Source organism: Sciurus vulgaris (assembly GCF_902686455.1).
Source record: "Sciurus vulgaris genome assembly, chromosome: 10".
Classification (NCBI taxonomy): domain Eukaryota; kingdom Metazoa; phylum Chordata; class Mammalia; order Rodentia; family Sciuridae; genus Sciurus; species Sciurus vulgaris.
In genome coordinates this window covers 84,643,437-84,664,039 of record NC_136470.1, presented here as the reverse complement: position 1 = coordinate 84,664,039, position 20,603 = coordinate 84,643,437, and the positions used below count along the sequence as shown (strand labels likewise).

General features: G+C 44.3%; 1 long non-coding RNA gene across 1 annotated transcript in view; it reads right to left on the bottom strand.

The window, feature by feature from the left end:
- The window catches only part of LOC306637859, a 31,197-nt gene extending 12,831 nt beyond the window's left edge, over positions 1-18,366 (bottom strand). The window contains exons 1-2 of the long non-coding RNA XR_013757297.1: positions 18,280-18,366; positions 13,066-13,120 (exon numbers count right to left, since the gene is read on the bottom strand). This is a non-coding gene — a long non-coding RNA (uncharacterized lncRNA). The remainder of the gene's footprint in view (positions 1-13,065; positions 13,121-18,279) is intronic.
- Between the last annotated feature and the right edge of the window lie 2,237 nt (positions 18,367-20,603).

Below are 20,603 nucleotides of genomic sequence, written 5' to 3'. Positions count from 1 at the left end.
CGGGAATGCCTGGGCCTGCTGCCACACCTATTATCTAAGACTCACAGGAGCAGCGGAGGAGTGGGAGGGGCCAGCCAGACTTCACAGTGTGTGGGAGGAGGGTGGGTAAAAATGGGAGGTGAGATGCGTGCTGAAGATTTCTTTAGCTGCAGAGTCCTAGAAAGTTAGAAATGGAAAATGCTCATTCAGTAACAGCCCTTACTATGTCCTTTGATTTCACTTCCCTTTTCTTCACAGCCATTGTGCTTGACGCAGTTTAGGACACTGTCACCTCTTGCTTTTTGGTTCCTGAGTGATCTCCCTGCTTCTACTTTTTTTTTTTTTTTCCTTTTCCTCTTGAAACCATGCCCTGCAAGACAACCAGAGTGAGGTTTCTAAAATATAAATGATTTATGTGATTATGTTATTCCCCTGCATTTCAGTGGTTCCTCATTTTGTTCAGGAAAGAATAAATCTAAACTCCATAGCCTGATGTACACAGGCCCCTAGAGACATGATTTACCTAATCTCTCACTTCCCCTTCCCTTCTTATCCCACAGCCTCTAGTCATTGGGGAGTTTCTTGAAATTCCTCCAACTCTCACCTCTCCATAGTCTTCCTTCCCCATTTTGTCTGTCAAAGAAGCCTCGGCTTTTAAAACTCAACTTATATATCACCTCTCCTGGGATTCACTCCAGGATGTTTCTCTCTGCGACCCCCTAAGGGCTGGGTCATCATAGAGCACTTGCCACCTCCTAAGGTGGTCGCCCTTGGCTTCACTCTCCCTCATGACACTGAGATTTCAGAGGGATGAGGATGTGTCTGGTTTATTTCTTCAGATACGGCCACCAGAGGCAAAACTGATGTTGACATCAGATACCATAGTGATCTCCAGAGCAATTTGTGCAATGCTGCCTTCCTGTGTTGCTTTGAGCTGTGACCTTGGTTCTGGACAAGCCATGTCACCAGAGAGTGGCCCTGTGACACACATGGATTCATTGGATGGAAGAAAGTGCTCATTTTTACAGAAGAGGAACAAGCCTGGAAAGAGGAAGTGACTCCTTCAAGCCCACATGGAGGAGGGTCTAGGGAATTCACTCCTGACTCCTTGTCCAGTGTTCTTCTGCTACCCTGTGCTCTTAGGTGGTTTCAACAAATCTTCCTCTTGTGTGAGGGAAGAACACATTGCCTGGTCCTTGTGTGTGTACAGAGGAAATCCTCAGTTCTACTGGACTTGTAGTGTCTCCCAGCTCTTGTGGAATTCCTGGGCTTGAAGGCTTAGTATGGAGAGATGGGCCACACAGGGAGGGCCATAGTAGAGCAAGGCTGTCTCAAATATTTTAGGCCCAGAGGCTGGAAAGGGTGGGGGGAGGTTTAGAAGAAAAACAAAGAAAATTATGAACCATGTGTACATTTCAGGTGTGGATTATCTGTGGGTCTTCCTGGCCTGGCCATGGCAAAAGGCTTCTCAGAGTCTTCATCCTCCAAGCACGTAGAAAATCCCTGCCTGTGTTGTTCTTGGGAGGGACATTTTGGCTGAGAGCGGTTTTTCCTGAAAAATCAAAACAGCTTTCCTAGTGGGCCTAGCTTCCAGGGGCAGCCTGAGAGCTGGGCATGTTTCCCTATGCCTGGGAGTGAGTGTGAAGGTTTCTGGAGGCTAGGGGCCATCTGAAGGTCAAACTGCAGGGAATCCAAACCTCTGAGCCTGATTTACAGCTCAAGGCTTCAGGTCTCCTCCTGCTCAGCCCACAAAACCCCCCAATTTCCTCCTCTGCAAGCCAGCACTCCTCAGAGCTGGGAAATGAGATCTAAGCGGTGGCTTTTTCTGGGCTTATGTATGGATTCTTCCCTAATAGGATGGCAGAGAGAAACCGAAGTGGCTCTTGAGAATGTGGCAGGGGGGTGTCAGGGTGAGCCAGGAAGCAGCAGCCTGGAACAGAGTGTAGGTATCTAGTTCAACACTCCTGTCTTTTCTTCTTCCTTTCCTTTTTTCTCTCTTGTGTCCTCCCCCATTCCTTTCCTTTTCATTTCTTTTCTTGTTGTGCTTCCAAATAAAATCTTATATAGAAACCCAACACATTTAACCTAAAATAGAACTGCTCCAGGCGGTTGTGGGTCGGGGTTCTGCTCTCCCTTTCTTGGCTTCTCTCCCATCTGCCTCCAGTAGGGTCTGTGAGGCCTCTTCTTGGAACCCTGGGCTTCACACTGCAGAGTGGATGACTGTGCTGTGATCCAAAACTCTTATTCCACACACAAGTGACTAAGGCACGGGGAGGTGGCAGGGTTTTATTAAAAGTCAAAGAGGGAATAGAGAAGGAGTTGAGTCTCTACAGGGACCTTCTTGGCTTGCTATGCTTCCTTCTGGTAACTCATATTAGATTCTCTGTAAGCCCTGGAAAGGCTTAGCCTTGCCAATGGCTCTGCAGTGGGTACACCTTATTTTTATTTTTAAAAAAAAATGTTAGTTAGAATTTAAAAAGTTATAGGTCAGTAACTCCAGGTAATTAGCACCAAGTCAACCTGGCTGCTGACCTGCTTTTTGGATTAGGTGTTGTGGTCAAAATGCAGTGCTAGGTCTCTGAGAACCAGGGACCAATCCCATTCCTGCTTTCCTTGAGGACTTGCCTTTAAAAATTCTCTTGAAATGGGGTCCTGCCTTCTTGCTAATACAAAGTCAACCAAGAACTGTTTTTCTTCTTTCTTTGCATACTCACCAGGACCTGGCCTGCTTTTGAGCCTGACCCAGTTGTGGAAATGTGTACCTGCTTCTGGACCCTTACCCCTGATCACTTCCTGCATCTACCCACTAGCTCTCCAACATGCTGCCCATGCCCTACTTGCTGCCCACGACCCTACTAGGAGGTTTCTGACATCACTTGGCTGGCAGCCTTCTCCCGTTGCCTAGACTTCTGTTCTCCTGACCAGCCACAGTATTTCAGGGAAAGTGGCATGGAGGTGGAAAGAGTTTATGAAAGTTGAATGTTCTAGGCTTCCTAATCTGGCTAGTCTAGCTGTTCTAAAGCACACTCCACAACCTGGCCTTTCTACTTGTGATTCCTAGATTTTATGAGAAGAACTTGACAGGACTGTCCTCTTCTACCTGACTCAGTAAAACTCAGAGCAAGAGACTCGTGGACTGATTTTGAGACACTTTGGCCATCCAACCAAGCCCAGTTATGTTGCAGGGATTACCCAGACCTTTCCCTCTTCCTGGGTGCTACAAGAGCCACAAATTTTCTCTGAGCTATCTGCAAGCCAGGTTTGTGCCCCAATCCCCTTATCTAGGGCACCTTGGACCCTGAGATCTAAAATTCTATAACTGTTCCTCTTTCTTCTCCAACCCTGTGGCCTTGACCCTGCTGAGGGGCTGATAGAGCCCATTTACAGACCCAGAGAGCCCTGGCATGGTCTGTGTGTAGAGGCCCAGTGAGGATCCCTGCCTGCCCTGGCTGTATCCAGTTGCCCCTTCAGAATACAGGTATTAGAACTTGATCCTTCCAGCTTGCTGTCAGAGGCCAGAAGAGAACCTGCTCCTTTCCTCAAAGACACCACCACAAAAGGGGTTAAGCAGTAGTTTCTCTTCCTTAGGCAGCCCTGATCTGGCTACCTCTTACTTCCAGGTTCCTAGAGACTCTCCCCAACAGTGCCTGACCCCAGGAGATGGGCCTAGACTTTCAGAATCAGCCTGGCCTGTGGTCCTGAGGCTCCTAAAGCCACAGTGCCTGACTTGCCAGAACTCAGACCAAGAAGACCCAGGCCATGGTCAGAGGCCAGAGGAGGCTGTGAGCTATGAGGAACCCTGAAGCCCAGAGCTGGAAATGGAGAGCCTATGGGTTGTTCTCATGCATGGCTGTCTGTGAGGTAGGTACACCTGGGTTGAGTAGGAGCCAAGCCACTGATTAGGCATATGGGAAGCATCCACCTCCATCACTGGCAGAGAAAAGCATGTCCCATCTGGAATCCTAGCCTTTGCTCCAGCTTCCAGAGACACAGTGCAATTCCTGGATTAAGGGACCCCTACACCCAGTGTCATCTGTTCTGAACTAGAGGGTCTTAGAGAATGCAGTGGCTTCCCTACTCCTAGTATGCCAGCCCTTTCTTTTGAGTCCACCCTGACCACAGATTAAGAGGTGATCACTTTTAGAACCACTTATGCCCCTAGATGTCTGTAGGGAACCTAGATGCCCTTGGAAGAGCCATGGTTGACTGGGAACCTGCTCAGGTGTGCCCACTGAGCTTGAAAGAGACTGAGCTGGGTATGCCACCTGGAGAGGGTTCTTTACAAGGAGAAGTCTTGGAGATTTGTCATGGGTATAGCAGTCCCATGTAAAAGGGCCTGGAGTGGAGAAGCCAGGAAACTGAGAAGGCAAAGTCTGTCAAATTCACCTTCCAAGCTGCCAGCACTATTGTTACTGTGTTATGAACACCCCTCCCAGAAGCCTCTGGAATGTCCCTGGAGAGTAAGTGCTTTATGGAGAGTGAGGATTTTGGTCTGTCAATTCCCACTGGCCCAGCCTAGCCTGGTACTTTGTCCTGTCACTTATGAGGGTTTCCTTCCTCATATCCAGTGACCCATGAGGCCCAGGAGACCAGGCAGAGATCTGGGCCTTGGACTCCTGTAGACTTGAGCAATTTACTCATTTCTCCCTACCTCAGGTCTCATCTTGAACTTGTGTAATAGGGCCTGCCTCACAGGGCTGCTGGGATTCAGCTAAATGCCATGAACTTCCCAGACACTGTGGACCCTGAAAGTTTATTTTCTGTCTGACTTTGAAAGTCAGACATGGGAGAAGGGCTGGGTTTCATAGTTAGCACACTTGTCTAACGTGTCCATGGAGCAGGGAGGAGTCCACAGAGCAGCAGTGGGCCCCTCTGGGCTTGCTTTTACAGTTGACATGTATATGATGCAGTCTATTCTAGAGCAATGTGCTGGATTTTAACAACTGGGACAGGAGGCAGGAGGCCAGGGTTTCTCCCTAAAGTTGCAGAGTTAGCTATTTTATGACTCAAAGTTCCAGACCAGGTAGAAAAGTCAATTTCTCCTTCTCTTTCTAACCCAACATATGATAATAAAAGTCTTTCAAGATGTATAGAACTTTGGAGTTTCTAAAGCTTGTCACACTGAGGATCTCCTTCGATCCTCATGACAACACCGTGAAGTTGGCCAGGTAGGGTTTTGTCTTCTTCTTATGGGGTAATAGCCTATGGTATAGAGACCCACAGGGACCCACAACCACCTGGCAGCAGAAGCACTCAGAGCACAGTCCTCCTTACTTCCACCCACCGTATTTTGTCTTCTTTTTCTGTCAGTTCACACTCAGACATTGATGCTGAACTTTTTCTGAAATCATCTCATTTCCAGTGTGGCATGACATCCACATCAGCATTAGTGGTCAGACCAGTCAGTGTCACATGTGATGCCCTGTTTGGCCATCCTGAAGGGACTCTCCCTGCACCCTTTGCAGAGGATAGTGCTGCCCAGGGCTCAGGACACCTGAGGCTCAACTTAGATAAGAGAACACAGGTAGTGGTCTGGGACTGCTTTGTACTCTGGGAATAGGTTAGGGAGAGGGTCCAGGAAATCACCTGAAGGAAACAGTGTTGAGCATGTGAAAGGGGAATGTAATTCTCTGCTAACAATTGCTTATTTCTTCCATTTTTTGCTGCCTTCATTCTAGGATATAGGACGAATGGAAGGAAGGGCTCTTGCAAGAGGCACGTGGTCCTTTGCTTATGCAACCCAGATTCCACAAGTACAAAGAACTTAAACTGACTAATTAACAAAACATTAAGTGCTTGAATTTTTATTAAGGTGATGCATATGTGGTTAAAAAAGGTGCAGACATGGTGCCTTTGTACTTCCCAGTGGGGAGGTTATCAGTTTTCAGGTGTAATGGGGACAATATTCAGGTAGGAAGGCTGAGCTAAACCTTAGGTTGGGTTAGGTTGGGTTAGGCTGACTTGACCCAAAGTCAGATACTGCAGAAGGCATGCAACAGAGGCAGCAGCCTTCTGATTTCTGCCCTTCCTGCCACATTTAAGGCAACAACTCTCAACAATTCTTGCTCTGGTTTTTATTGTTTTTGCTTATTATTATTATTTCTGGTTTTATGGCTTATCTCAATGGTAATTATGTACTGAGCAACTTCCCTGTGCCAAGCTCTGTTCTAGGCACTGGAGAGTTTACAGTATCAGTTAATGCTCTCCAATAGTAGAAGAGATTCAGCTCACAACAGTCCCGTCTCTGAGTACCGTGATATCCCTGATTTCATTTTATAAGAATAAGGCAGTTTATTGAGCAGGATGAAGGGAAAAGAAAAAGGAGAGATTTAGAGAGTCAAGATGAAAGTTATTTCTTGAAAGCAGGGAACATATGATTCCACAGCACTGAGACACATAAAGAACATCAAGTGTGTTGGGGCATCACAGATATACATGCAGGACTCTGACAAGAACCCCCAGGGGTATGGAGAAGAAGCTGCTCACCTGGAAAACTTACCTTCAGTAGACTCCAGAAACCCTTGGTAATGCTGGGAGAGGAGAACCCAGGATACAGTCAGGGATCTTGGTTTGGGACTCTTCTCTAGCACTTAATAGTTTCTTGTCTCTTTGCCTGCCTAGACCTCAGTCAGTTCTTTTATCTTTAAATTGGTAATGAGCTTCTCTGTATTGATATAAAGATGAAATCACATATTGATTTACCAACTATAAAGTGCCATAAAGTTAATTACAATTAGGGAGTATGTGTAAAGAATGCTTGAATGAAGTTCTATAAATAAAATTTCATTATGCCTTATTAATTTTCCCTTCTAAAAATAAATGACTCCTGCCACTAATTTATCTTTATGATAATTCTTATTCATACTCTGGATAATAAGAGAAATCAGAGTCATGCTTTCTGGTGGAATGACTCCTTTAGTTAAATGAATCTTCAAACACTTAAGGTTGAGTTGTCCCTCTGGCTCTCGGAGATTGATGTGTGCACTCTCTTAAGATTGCTTTGAGAAAAGTTTATTGGCTGGTTTAGTTGTTAGGGGTAGGCTTGTAGGTCAAAGCAGAGTCACAAAAATTGAATTCTGCTATTTAAGAAGCTCAATCCACATAAACCAAAATTTATTGAAAGCTTTCTCTTGCTAGGAATTGGGTTAATGAAGGACTGCTCAGAGATGAATGTGACCTTCCCCATGCCAGTTGGGAGTGCACTCTGGTGGAAGAGACAGACACCTATCTAAATTTAATGCAAGATAATCAGGGATCAGTTTTAAAGTAGAAATTATATTTTGTGCAATGGGAAACATAAGGAAGAAAAAATCAAATCTGAACTGGTGGAATCTAGGACATTCACAGAGGGAAGGTACAGTTTAAATAGAAGCCTGAAAACTCACTAGACCTGAGGCAGGATCACAGGGGGAGGGGCCCACCTGAGCAATGGAGAGCTCGAAGTTTTGGGGGAAGAGCAAGAGACTGAGTCTGGTGGAAGAGAGTCATGGGGAAATGGTCTGGAGCCAGACAAGGGTGGAGGATTCCTAGGTCTAGCCAATGTTGTTTTAATTCTGTAGACAATAGCATCTTTTGAAGTGTCAGGGTAGATCAGATCAGAACTTTGGTCATAAACAAATGTAGACCTGGTGCTCTCCTTTCCTGCTCCATAGTGGGGTGGTTTAGGGAGAGGAAAGGCTGAATAAAGACTTCTGGAATGAACCTGACTGAGCCCCCCTCAGAAATTGCATCTGAACTTCTGTCATAAATACCCAATTACTTATTCATTTCCCTCATCACCTAATCAGTTAAATCCATTCAATCATTGTGATTCTAGCCTCAGTTTACACATATGATACTCTTCCTCAAATCATAAATAACTGCCTGCTGTGTGGGAATATTCCAAGGACTGTTTAAGTGGAAGAAAAAAAAAAATCCCTAACATTTAATTAATAAGCTCGTCAGAAGCTGAATCATTGCAAGAGACAGGAAAAGTACTTTGTGATATTAAAAACTGAATTAGAGTATGTATGTACTAGGAAACCATTTCATAGTAATAAGGGAAGAAAAGCCTATGCACTAAGCCTCTGAATATGAAGTTGACGGTCCTTGTGGTTTAGGACCCATACTCACAGGCCACACTGCAGCCTGGTGGGTGAGCACCCTGCTTTGGAGTCAGACTGCCTGGGTTGTCCTTGTTCTGGCCCTGTGAGTACATGGCTTCAGGTGGGTCCTTAATGTCACTGAGCTTCAGCTCACCCACCTGTCATGTGGGAATGACAACATTATTCTTTCTCATAGAGTTATCATGAAGCTAAATGAGTCAATGTAAGTAAAGCTCTTAGAACAGTGACTATATTATAAATGCTACATAAGCCTTAGATATTATGTTATTTCTCTGCCCCTAGGGAAAGGAGGAAACCCAAATATACTTGGGGACCCTTCAAGTGACAATTCTAAAGTTATTACCTCACTCACTTAATATTGATAAGTCTTTTCATAGGTTGTTATTGTTATCTTAGTTATCATTGTTAGGACATTGTGGAAAGTAAGGTGACCGAGCAGGTGTCACCTAAGAGAAATAGACTGAGCCCCACAACATCTGGTCCCAAGTTCCTGTGCACCATAATGAACTCTCTTATATGGAAAATATTCAGGGCAAGGGTGGTTAATACAACTGTCTATATCTATTTGGCTATGCTTTGTTATGATGGAAATAAATCTACTTTCTATTCTTGTTTATTCGCTCTAATATAAACAGCACAAGCAGCTTTCACATATTGAAGGCTTTGATAGTCCCGTGCTCCACAGATGTGTTTCCTTGTTAGTTCCATGGTAGATTGAGACAGGGATGGAAAGCAGCCCAGGAGGGAAGTAACAGTCTCTTGCAGATACTTCATGACCCTAAAGGAAAATGGTGTGCATTGGAGGTTGAAGAAGATCACCCAACAGGTTTAATCATCTATTCCTCAAAACAACTTGAGATTGCTCAGCCAAGAATCACCCCCTGGTTTTAACATGTGAAACCAAGGCCCTGAGAGACCTGTTAAGTGTCAGAGCAAGTTTTGAACTCAGACCTTTTCTCATCAAATTTTGCTGCCTCCTATGCGAGGGAGAAGAATATCAACATCAAAGACAAGGAAGATCACTTTGAAATGGAGAAGAGAACGGTGAGCATCTTTTAGAGATAAAGGAGAGTACCATGGTCTTAGTCTAGAACTAACTGCCTCACAGTAACATATGTGCTCAAGCTAAACACTTTGGGGTATTTAAAGAACAGAAGATTCATCCTGATTGTTAGTTTTAGGGCAGGATCCACCCTTACCTCCTGAGGTTGTCAAGTATTGCAAGGGGATTAAGTGTGTGGGTCAGAGCTAAAAATTGCTTTGTATTTCACATCAGACACTGTTCTACCCCTGTGCTTCTTGGACTCAAGTAGGAAGTAATTCTAGGAACTTCTGACCCTGTGTTCTTGTTGGTAGCAATTTAAAAGCTTCATTCTTGGCATATCTGAGAGAGGCCATTCTGCTGCAGCAGGGTTCCTGAAGGAAACAGCTGGTTGTGTTGTTATCCTGCCTTTGTTTTTCTCTTTCAAGGAAAAACTGAGAGCTGAGTATGGCTCTTTCACACTGGACTCACCCATTCCCACTCCTGACTCTAAATGACTGGTGAGAAACAATGTTCTATGGATCACCCATGGCCAACTGACCCTGGGGTACCCTGCACGTTGAGAAATCTTTCATACTTGTCTGGCACTTGTGGCTCCCTCATTATTTAAGTTCCATGTAATCTTTCTATCAGTCAAATCTGAGTTTTCTAGGAGAATTCTTTTCTAGCTCTGAATGGGATATGTTTTCTCTCATTTCCTTAATGGGGACTCAAGAGTCAGTATATCCAGGAGGACTTAGCTTTGGCCACTTTGGGTAGGAGTGGGAGATAGTTAAAGGGGGCAAGCTTAAAATTCTCATATGGCTGGGAGCACAGCAGGAGGAGACATAGTCTTCAAAGTGGAGAGGTATTTTTCTGGGAACCAAAGTCGTGCTTATGTGTGTGACAGATAATCAGTGACAGGCAGAGCATGCCTCTACCACCCATATTCAGCAAAGGAGTCAGGTAGAGGGTCCCAGAAACTGGAGCATTCTGAAATCTTCCTTCTGACACCCTTGTTTGAGGCTTAGTCTGAGTCACAATGTGGGAAAAAAGGAGGATGTTGGTCCCAGGGCATTGTTGGGACTCTGAGTTGGCTCACCAACTCCAGATGCCTACTCTGAGCAGACACTACCTAAATCTATCATAGTCCTAATCTTTTTCTGGCAAATCTTTCCACTGGTGCTCTTCAACACTTCAAACACCAGATGTCCTCACCAGCCTCTCTCACTTCCACGTTAAGGTCCCCCTCCTTTGGCTCATGGCTCCACCCTCCCAGGTATAAACTGGAGGTTTATAGCCTTCTCCCATAACTCTCATTCAAAATCCTGTTCAAATTTCTTTGTTAAATTCTTGTTCAGATTCTGTTCAGTTTGCCCTTCCTGGGTAAAGAGTTATTCATTTACTTTATAAGCAACTTAAAAATACTACACAGGCCAGGTATCACACGCAGACCCTCATCATCTTTGGAACATCATTTCCAGAGCAGCCTTCCTTCCATAACTCCACAGATGTAAATGAACATCCTCTCCTCCTCACCCTTGCGTCCGTCTGCCTTATAGTCTACTCTTTTCCCCCCAAATACATAGCACTATTCACTATTAGTATTTATGTGTTTTATTTAAAGTCTACTCTGGCAATGGACTATGGACAGTCTGATTCAGGGCTATTTTTGCCAGTACCAAACATGAACAGGATTTAGGCAGCGAGTGGGAATGGAGAAATACATGTGCAGGAAGAAAAGATACTTGCCAGTCCTGAAGGTCAGAATTAACTATTCTGTCCCCTCTGTGCTCACAGAGCCCTCGGTACCTCAGAGATGGTGCAGAGTGACTCCTTCTCTGTACTAGAATAAACTTAGCAGTTTTATATCCTTCTTTAGGCTAAGGATTCTATTTGGATGAGGACTGTTTGTTATTCATAATTAAATGAATTATTAACAATAATTATTAACAATAAGTCATTGGCCCAACGAGAATTTTTTGTACTTCATTGTAGACACCAGAGGCAGAGTCAGTGTGGAAATATACCAGTGGTCAGTATGGTACCCCCATGTGACCTACAGTGATCTACTCTCTGTCTCTCAGGCATGACATGATATTGATGACACAGTAGAGACCCAGGAAAAGTGCAGAATTAGTGTTCAGGAGTCTGCACTTGTGTGATAACAGGTGAGCTGGAATTCCTATTGAAACCCTGATTATAAATGCTCCTGAATTGTCTCTGCTTATTTTTTGTAGGTTCTCGTGGGAAACAAGGGACCACTTGCAAACATGCAGTAGATAGCACAGAAACACATGTCAAAGCCCCCATTCCATTTCCCTGGATGCCTGGACATAAACCATTCTCCCGGGGTAGCAGACTTTCTGCCAGATTCAAGTTGTTTGACCATGTTCTAGTCTGAGCTAATTTTGTAAGTCAAATTGCTTAAGAGTGAATATGAAATCTTTGACTGAAGCCCAAATATATAAATACCCATCACATTTCCTTCCTCCCCAATTTTGCAATCATCCAAAAAAGCTGTTCATGTTGTCCAGCATAATTAGTTATTTATACACCCTCATGTGGTCTATTGTTCAGAATTAAATTGTCTGGTATACAGAATTTCTCTTGCAAGGCTTATTTTGCTATTTGACTGCTTTTTGGAAGCTGTTTGTAAATATGTCCTTGTGGAACCCTTCGGGATAAGTCTGAGCATGTCCAGCATTGTGGGGAAAATATTCCAGTCCGTGTAAGCAAATATGCCCTCTGAGGTCTCACACCAGCCCCTGCCTTCTCACACAAATATTACCAAGAATTAATCCTTTCCTTGAAGACCCAGGGGAATTAGAGTGGACATAAAAATAGTATCAGAAAGGTAGAAGTGGAAATCATCTTGATGATCTAGTCACTAGAGTCTAAGAGGAAGCTAGTTCCCAGAAAGGGGAAATGAAAGGGACCGGTCCACAGTCTCTTGTGGGGTTAGTGGCAGAGACAGGCCAAATCCTTTTCAGCTGACTCTGTGTTCTTTCTACTGTCACTGCATATATGAGTACAGGACAGTCCTTGGACTCTCTGGATTTGTAATCATTTACCTGTGAACTAGAAGGTCCCAGACTGCTGTGCCCTGGGACCTGGGAACTCTATAGCTTTTCTGTATCTTCCCAAATGGTTTGGCCCCATCTATTATTGATGGATTTTGCCATCATGTGACAATTCTGTCTTCTCTCCTGTCATGTTGTGGTCAGAGCCTCAAGATAGTGTCCAAATTTCATGTAAAATGAAACCTGTTTCTGAGTGAGGTTCTAAAGGACTCTGCTTGATGAGAAACATCCATAACTTTTATGGCCCAGAATATGGTTTATCTTGGTGAATGGTCCATATGCACTTGAAAAGAATGAGTGTCCTGCTATCGTTGGACAGTGTACTATAAATGTCAGTGACATCCAGTGGTTGAGCGTGCTGTTCTATATCCTTGCTGGTATTCCATCCACATATTTTAGACTCAGGAACTTGTGACTTAGCTTGGATTGTTCAGAAGTCTTCTTAGGTTTTCTTTCCATACAAGAATTCCAGACCCTCCTGTTTCTTAACTTAAAATGGAACTTTCTGGCAAGCCAGGTCATCATTTGAAATGGTTTGGCTAAATGTCGTGATTTGAAGAATCCATAAATTCTCCCAATACACACATATGGGCTGTCAGCATGCAAATCTACTGTAAATGCCCTTTATGAATTCTCATTGGAGTAAGACCTGTTGCTATAATTAAGAACTATCACATCAGCAAGCCAAACATCACACCATTTAAAAATCATCATCTTCCTATGTTGTTATTCATGAAATCCCCAGATATTCCAAACCAACACATATTAATACTAACAAAATGTATTAGATTTTAAATCTATTTACCACTTTGTTTTTATTTTAGATTATTAAATATGTAATCATACAAAAAGGATATAACAGATGTCATGTACTCACCATCAGAATTAACAGATGCTGACATTTTTCCTTATTTGCCTTAGATCTCTGTTTTCTTAATAGAAATTAAACATAACACACAAAGTTAAGCCCCCACCTTACATTTCCTCTTCCTCTCCCTTTTGTTTCCTCCCACCTTCTACATAGGAAACCACTATCCTGAATTTGGTGGGATCATTTCCATGAATGCTTTTGTATTTTCACTCCAAGTGAATGTATCCATCAGCAACTTTTCCATGGTGTTATTGGCTTTTATAATCATAGTAGGAGAAAAGACTCATTTGTCATGTTCAGAAATCCTAGATCCATTGTAAATCTCTATTCCTTCCAACTGGATTTTGCTATAATACTGGTTTTTATGTTCTCCTTCTGGTAATCTACCTACCCCACTTGTTTCTTCCTAGCTAAAGCCTGGTCTTTCATTTGCCAGAGATGGTAGCCTGGACTCTGCTTCTGTGATTAGGTCTTTCAGAAGTTGTGGGCTGCCTGCCTTAGGCATCGTCAGCTTCAAATCTCTGTACTCTGGCCCCTAGTTAGGGCAATTCATCAGGCTCCTGTACCTGGATTTGTGAGTGGATGGAGGTACTCTTGTCAGATCTAACTGGTCTGGCTCAGCTTTCCAGCACTAGTGGGTAGGTTCAGTCCCCATCCTGCCTTACCTGTTCTGCTTGGATATTCCATGTTTGGAACCCAACCCCTTGAGCCTGGAAGGGTGGGCTGAAGAGTGTGGTATCACATGATAAATTTAATAGCTGATATTCTTGAGTAATATAATCAATGTTAAGATCTAAGGAATGTCACAATATACTCAAAGTAATATTAGCTACTGTTTATGGAGCATCTATTGTATGTTGAATGCTTTGTAGATATTTTATATCTCATTCTTAAAAATAACCCTATATTTTTGTAGATGAGAAAGCTGAGGAGTACAGAAACAGTGCACTATGATGGAAAATTTATGGAATTTAGAATAAGATAAACTTGGGTTCAAACTTTGGCTCTGCCACTTGCAACTTCTACTGCCTTGGGCCAATTTCTTAACTTTCTTGAGCTTGGCACAAGATAGGTGCTCAGTAAAAATGGCTATGACTTCTATAGTTATAGAAGACCTGAGTTCTGGCTCAAGGTTAAAAGGTAGCATACAGTAGAATTGGGATTCAAATCCAGGTTAATTCCTCTCAAAGCTACCACCCTTTCAGGGAAATGTGACTTTTCCATTAAAGTAATTGTCATCATATATAAAAAGAGCACTAAACTGGAAATTAGAAATCTTGGGTCCTGCCCTTCATCACTAATGAGCAGGGTGACCTTGGACAAATCATTTCTTTTTCTCTTTCCCCTTTCTTTTCTAGTTAATAACACAAAAGAGTTGAGCTGAATCACCTGTAGGTTCTGTTTCTCTCACTCCCTACTTTCTGTGCCTGTGTTCTACAAGCAGCACCAAATTGCCTTCCCAAGTAAAATGAAGAAAAGCAATGACGCTGATATTTTTTAAAAGGTCAGGACAGGACAGTGGGCAATACTTCTATTAGCTGCTTGCCCTAAGTCCTCAACAACTGAAACCAGTTGGATTTCTTTTCTGCATCCCAACTGGAGCAGACCCGGAGGGATTCCAGGTCAGAGAGGCCTTTAGAAGACAATAAAACTAGTTGCCTAAATTCATAGCTCTCTTGGGCAAGTTTCTTTTCTTCTCTTGCTTCCTTTTTTTCTATCGCATTTTTTAGAAGAGGAAGAGTAAAACTGGAAAATGGCTAATTAAAATAACTAAGAGATGAAGAGTTGTAGGAGGAATTTTATTTCAGCTCTAGGTTTCATTTTTTTTCCTCCCCAATTCTTTCTGATTTTTAAAAAATAGATATAGTTGAGGGGTCATGAAACAAGTCTTGGTCTCCTGTTTAGTGAATTTTCAACTGCTTCTCTACTACGCTGGAGCTATCTGTTTGCTGAAGTTAAAGGTAGGAGAAACCTTCTGGAGAGTCCTCTGGTGGTCCTTTTGGTCCTGAGATCAAGGCAGGTTTCGTTGGCTCACTGCGTGTATACTGTGCTCCTACTAAGTGCCAGTCACTGCAGTATGCCATGAGATGTATAAGGAATGAGAAACTTCCATTTCCACCTTGCTTGAGCTTACAAGACAATGGCAAGGATAAAACATGAAAGTAAATAACAGTCATGAACTCTGAGAGGTGCTGGTGGGCCACCTAGTTCCTGTAGCCTCAGCGCTGGCTTCAGGGAGCTGTTCTGCCACTCTCTCTCCCCACCTCCACCACGTGAGATTCTTCAGTCTGAACCCTGAGGCTGTGAGCACAGCTGCACTCCCTGTCTTCAGAGGGAACCAAGCGGCCTTCCTGGGCTGGCCCTGGCTCCTGGGGTACCTGGGCTCTTTGCCCACCTCTCCCATCCGCAGTCTCACTCTACTTCTGTCCCTTTTCTGCTGCGGTTGTTCTCCGAATGCTGGAAACTTGCACTTTTCTGAATACTCCCTTTCCATTCACAGGTACACGCTTGTTGATTTCTTTACCAGGAATTTCTCTCACCTTTATTTCCACGTGTCTAAGTCCTGCTAATTCTTCCAGGCTCTGTTCACGCTCCTTTACCCTCAGTACAGTCACTCCTGAACATTTTTCCCCAGTTGGGGGTATCTGCCTACTCCTCTCCGATGCTGGTGGCTTTTTGTGTATTGTGCTAACCACTGTTCATTATCCTCCTCCTGGTGTTACATAGTTTTTGGGTATTCATCTTATACCTACTTAACCCCACCTTGAAGGCATGGACACATCTGTATCTCAAATAGGACCAGGTACTGTGAACACACGATATTCATTGAATCAGTAACAGTAAAGTTGATAGCAAAGTTTTTGAACAGATCTTATATAGCTCTATAAAATATTCATATATAGTTTCTAATTTAATTCTAGAACAATCCTGTGTGAGAGGAATTATTATCAACCTATCCTGCAAATAAGAAAATAATAATACAAAGACTATTTTACCAAGTGCTGACTATGTTAGATATAGTCTACATATTACATGGTTTGATTTTCATTCCCTTCTAATAAAGATGGCCTTTTATATTTATTAACTCTTAATTCATACACTAATACTATAACATATGTACTATTATCACCTTCATTTTATAATTAAGAAATTGAGGACTATGGAGTTTTAACAGCATATGTAAGTCAAAAGATTGAATTTAGATTCTAAGGTCGGTAGTCTGATTGAGGGACAGCCATTCATTCACATATGAGGATTCTTCTTCTTCCCTGACTCAATACTGCTCAGGACTATCTCAATGAGTTATAATTATGCCCATTTTGCAGATGAGAAAACTGTAATTTGAGAGATTAAGTAACGTGTCACTATTATACAATCATCAGTGCTGAGGCTGGGCTGGTAGATGCAAACTGGTGTTCTTAATCACTCATTTTTGTCATCAGAGAGACTGACAATTGCCAGCCAAGGCATATACACCTTTCTGCAGCATGTGAGAGTTTTGTGATTATTTCATATTTTTCTATGTCTGTTATGTTTAGTGGATTGGGATGAACCTTGTGCTGGCAGGGTGGGCAATTATAAAGATTGAGACATGGTCCTTGCCTCAAAGAAGAAAAAAAAAAATATCCTTTATAATGATTTCCTTTCCCTTCTCTTTCATCGAGGTACTTAATACTGCTTCTTTACCCATCTGCCCAGGTAGAAATCTTGAGGTGACAGTGATAGTCACTGGAGACACAGGCAAAGCACTGATTGCAGAGTGATAAGCAAAGGTGAGGTGATGAGGATTGGTCCAGGTGTGAGTAGGACTGACTTCGTTATGTAAAATCTGACTCAATGACTGAGTTTGGAACCTTCTGTCCCGATAAGAAGGAAGCTCTCTATGCCCAGTTCATACTATTGACTAAGAGATCAGTGGTAGAGTGGAGATATCTGGATTCTTACAAAGATCCCTCTTTATGACTAAGCAGATTCATGCTTTGCAAACCAAAGTATGAGGGTTGAACTCTGCTCATTATGGGGTAGGAGCTCTGGTTTTTACCAACTTCAATACTCATCAGCAAAGGATTATAAACAAGCCACATCCTCCCTCCAAGACTCCATTTCTAGAAGGACTCAGTAAAATGGGCATAGGGTTTTTTCACTGTGCCTTTGCAGACTGGATTAGGTCAACATGTTCATGAAAGCTTTTTAGCTAACTGTGAGCACAAGGTGCATGAAGATGCTAACAGGGAAGAAAAGTCTGGGTTTTGCTCCTACTGTAGTTTCTCCTAAAAGGATTGGGCTGACAAAAGGCACAGCAGATTACTTACACATAACTGAAGACTTAACATTAAGAAGTCTTAACACATAATGCATAGTCTTCAACATTAGGCCTGGAATATTAAACTTATCAATGAGAATCTGCCAAGCATTAGCAAGTTCTCTGTGTGGGAATAGTAGGGAGGGAGTAGGAGCAGGCAGGTGCTGAACCATGAGAGAAAGGGGATCCTCATTTGCCGAAGGTCCATGCCTGGAAACTCATGGTGTTGAAGCCCAGTCTTGCTTCAAGATCCGACCTCATAATGTTACTAGAGAGGCAGAGACCCGTGCTTCATTTTAGCTCTGCACTGACTCACAGGCATGTCCAGGACATTTTCCAGCCTTAGTTTCTCCACCTGTATAACAAGATACTACTTTCCAACAGCAAGAAAAGGCCTGGGGCTCCTCTCATTCAGTGGGAGATTTCTAAGGATGGCGGGGAAAGAGGTGGATAAGTTCATCTTGTCTCTGTCCTGGGTTCTCAGGCTCAAGGCCTCTTAAACCAATTCTAGAATCCATCACAGGTGGTAGGACAGAGCGAGAGGATTCGTGTATATCAGCAAGAGTGCGTTCGTGACAGAGGGCTTTTAAATGAATCACTGTATCTAGCGGGATAGCGCACCTGCTCCTAAGACTCCAACGGCAGCTCGAGCAACGCGATCATTCAAAAGCCGCTGCTTTCCATTCACATCTATAATTAGCGCGCAGGCAGCAGCGCCACTGGAGTTGGAGCTGGAGCTGGGGCTAGGGACGGGCTGGGGGCGGGGCCTAACACTAGCCCCGCCCCTTTCCAATTCCACCTCCCTGTCCTTCCAGCCTATAGTCTCCAGCCGTCTCCTCCCCATCCCCCTGCATCCCCGCCCGCGTCCCGGGCACAGCTCTCAGCACCGCAGGATTCCTGGACAGGGCCCGCCATACCTTCACTTGGGATCACTCTTGTGCAGTAAATAAGCACCTTGAGGGATGCATTTCCAGGAGGGCAGCTATATTTAGAGTGGTATCCCCTTCCCCGCCCTAAGACTCCTGCGTCCCGCCCTCTCCCCTCCCGCCTGCTCACCCCGCCCCTCTCTCCGCCGCCCCTCCCAGCCACCTCTCCCTCTTTGTCGCATTACATAGTAATCTGAGATGCATTGGATGAGCTCCAGGGAACAGAATGTACTTGGCAGAGACGCGGGGCTTGATGTCTGCAAAATGTCGGAAACGCAGCCAAGAGCTGCTAACTGGGTCATTAACCTCCAAAAGCAAAGCGAGGACTGTAGGCCCGCTCTGCCTCCCTTCATCTCACCAATAAAAGTGCCTCAGTGTGAAGGGAAGAAAAAGCCCAAGGTTGGCTGCTTTGATTTCTAGTCACCAAAGGCAGGCCATCCCCTCCTCCTGGCCCGGGCCCCAGCTCCTCCCGGCCGCCTCTGCGCCGCATCACAGTTTACAAGTGGCCTTTGAAAGGCCCAGCAACCCCGCAGGGCCACGCTCGCGCCTCTGTAGAGACGTTACCCGGCAGCCCTTCCCTACCGCACAGTCTCAGATCCATTTTCTTGGGTCAGGGAGGAAATAAGGGAGTGGGTTTGAGGGAAAAATTCTCTGTACAGTCCTTCACCCAGGGTGAAGGGCTTCGCCTTTCCTCCTAATCCACCCCTCCCTCTCCTCTCCCCTGCTAGCTCTACGTCCTCCCCCTCCTCTTCCCTTCCTTCTTCTCCTCCTACTCCTTTCGAAAGCAAGCTGGGAGGTTGGTGTATGACTACAAGGCCTGGCTCGCGCAGATTTGAGTTCAAGTCACAGCTGTCACTTGTTATGTGACCTTGCATGAGTCACTCATTTCTCTGCTCTTCCATTATTCCTTAATTGTTCACCATAATAACACCTTCCTGACCTACTTCAAAAATAATGAGGCCTTCCCTAAGTAGAAAGTTTTTCCCTGACCACCTTGACCTTCATCTCTGAAAGCTCCAAGGTCCAAAGTGACTCTGGACTTGTGTGTAGTCCTGAAACGGAGTTCAGGAGTGGTCTCACCAGGAAGCTTCAAAGGATGACTGTTGACCAAGGGGAGAGCCCCTACAATCCACCCGCCTCAGTTTGCTAGCCCTGTTGGAGTGCCAAAAAGACACTTCCCCCTCATGTCCAAATCCACTTCTCCAGTGGCCAGAGAAAGTGCTGGGTCTTGAAACCAGAAGCAGTAGGTGGTGCAGTTCCTCAAATGGGACTCATGGTACTCCCTTGCTCAAGGGAGGGAAGGCAGTGGCCTGGTGGGGCTAGCAAAGTCCTCTGAGATGTGAGTTCCAGGACAGGAAAAACCCACTGTGCAATCACAGTTATAAATGGAGGGCAACTTGCCCCTTGTGATTTCTAGCCAATTAAAACCAAGCCCAGCCTGTCTTGAGCTCCCTTCTTGCCCACCTCTCCTGGCTCCACAATGCCTTCAGTTGTAGCCTCATCAGACCAATCCCACCTCCTCTCTGTACCCCACCAAGGCCCTTACTAACACAAAATGGGCCTGGGCTGAGCTATCTTTAAATGAATCTTAAAATGATCCGGATCCAATGGCCTCTACTTGGATCACATTCAAATCGTTTGTGTCCCTTAAAGCTCAACTCCTCTTTCTCACTGTGATCTCTTTCTTCTTCAATTCTTTCTAAGGATTTTTTCATAATGTCTCTATATAACCAACCAGTCTTAGGTTTGCCATCTTTGTGCCTGTTATGGCCCTTCTATATGATGGGTACTTCTCTGTGGATAAAGAATCCTTGATGATCTCAACTTTGGTGGCAAAGGCCACTATCATCATCTATCCTGATTGACCTTCCCAGTTTATGCCTTTTGTCCTATTGTAACTATTAACTGCTCCCTCTTTTACCCTGAAGTGTCTGGTTTAAATGATGTAGCATATGGTCACCTTACTGAGGACATTCATCCAAGGACATGGGAACTTGGTAGGGACTTGGTGAGTGTGTGAACGCCCTTGAAGAGCATTGAAGACCTTTCTTACCCAGTTCCCTGGGGCTTGGCCCTACCCCTCTCAGCAGTCTTCTGGAGGCACTGCTCCCATTTGTTCCTCTTCCTCTTCTTTGGGGAAGGACTGCAGAAGGACCTATTACCACTTTCTTTTTGACACGTCTTTCCAGGATTTCAAAATGCCCTGACTCAACGAGAAGTAGCTTATAACAGCACCTCTCATTCTTCCAGCTCCCAACTACTAGGATTGTCTCTGAACATCCGAAATAGGCATCTAACACCAAAGAGGTCAGAAC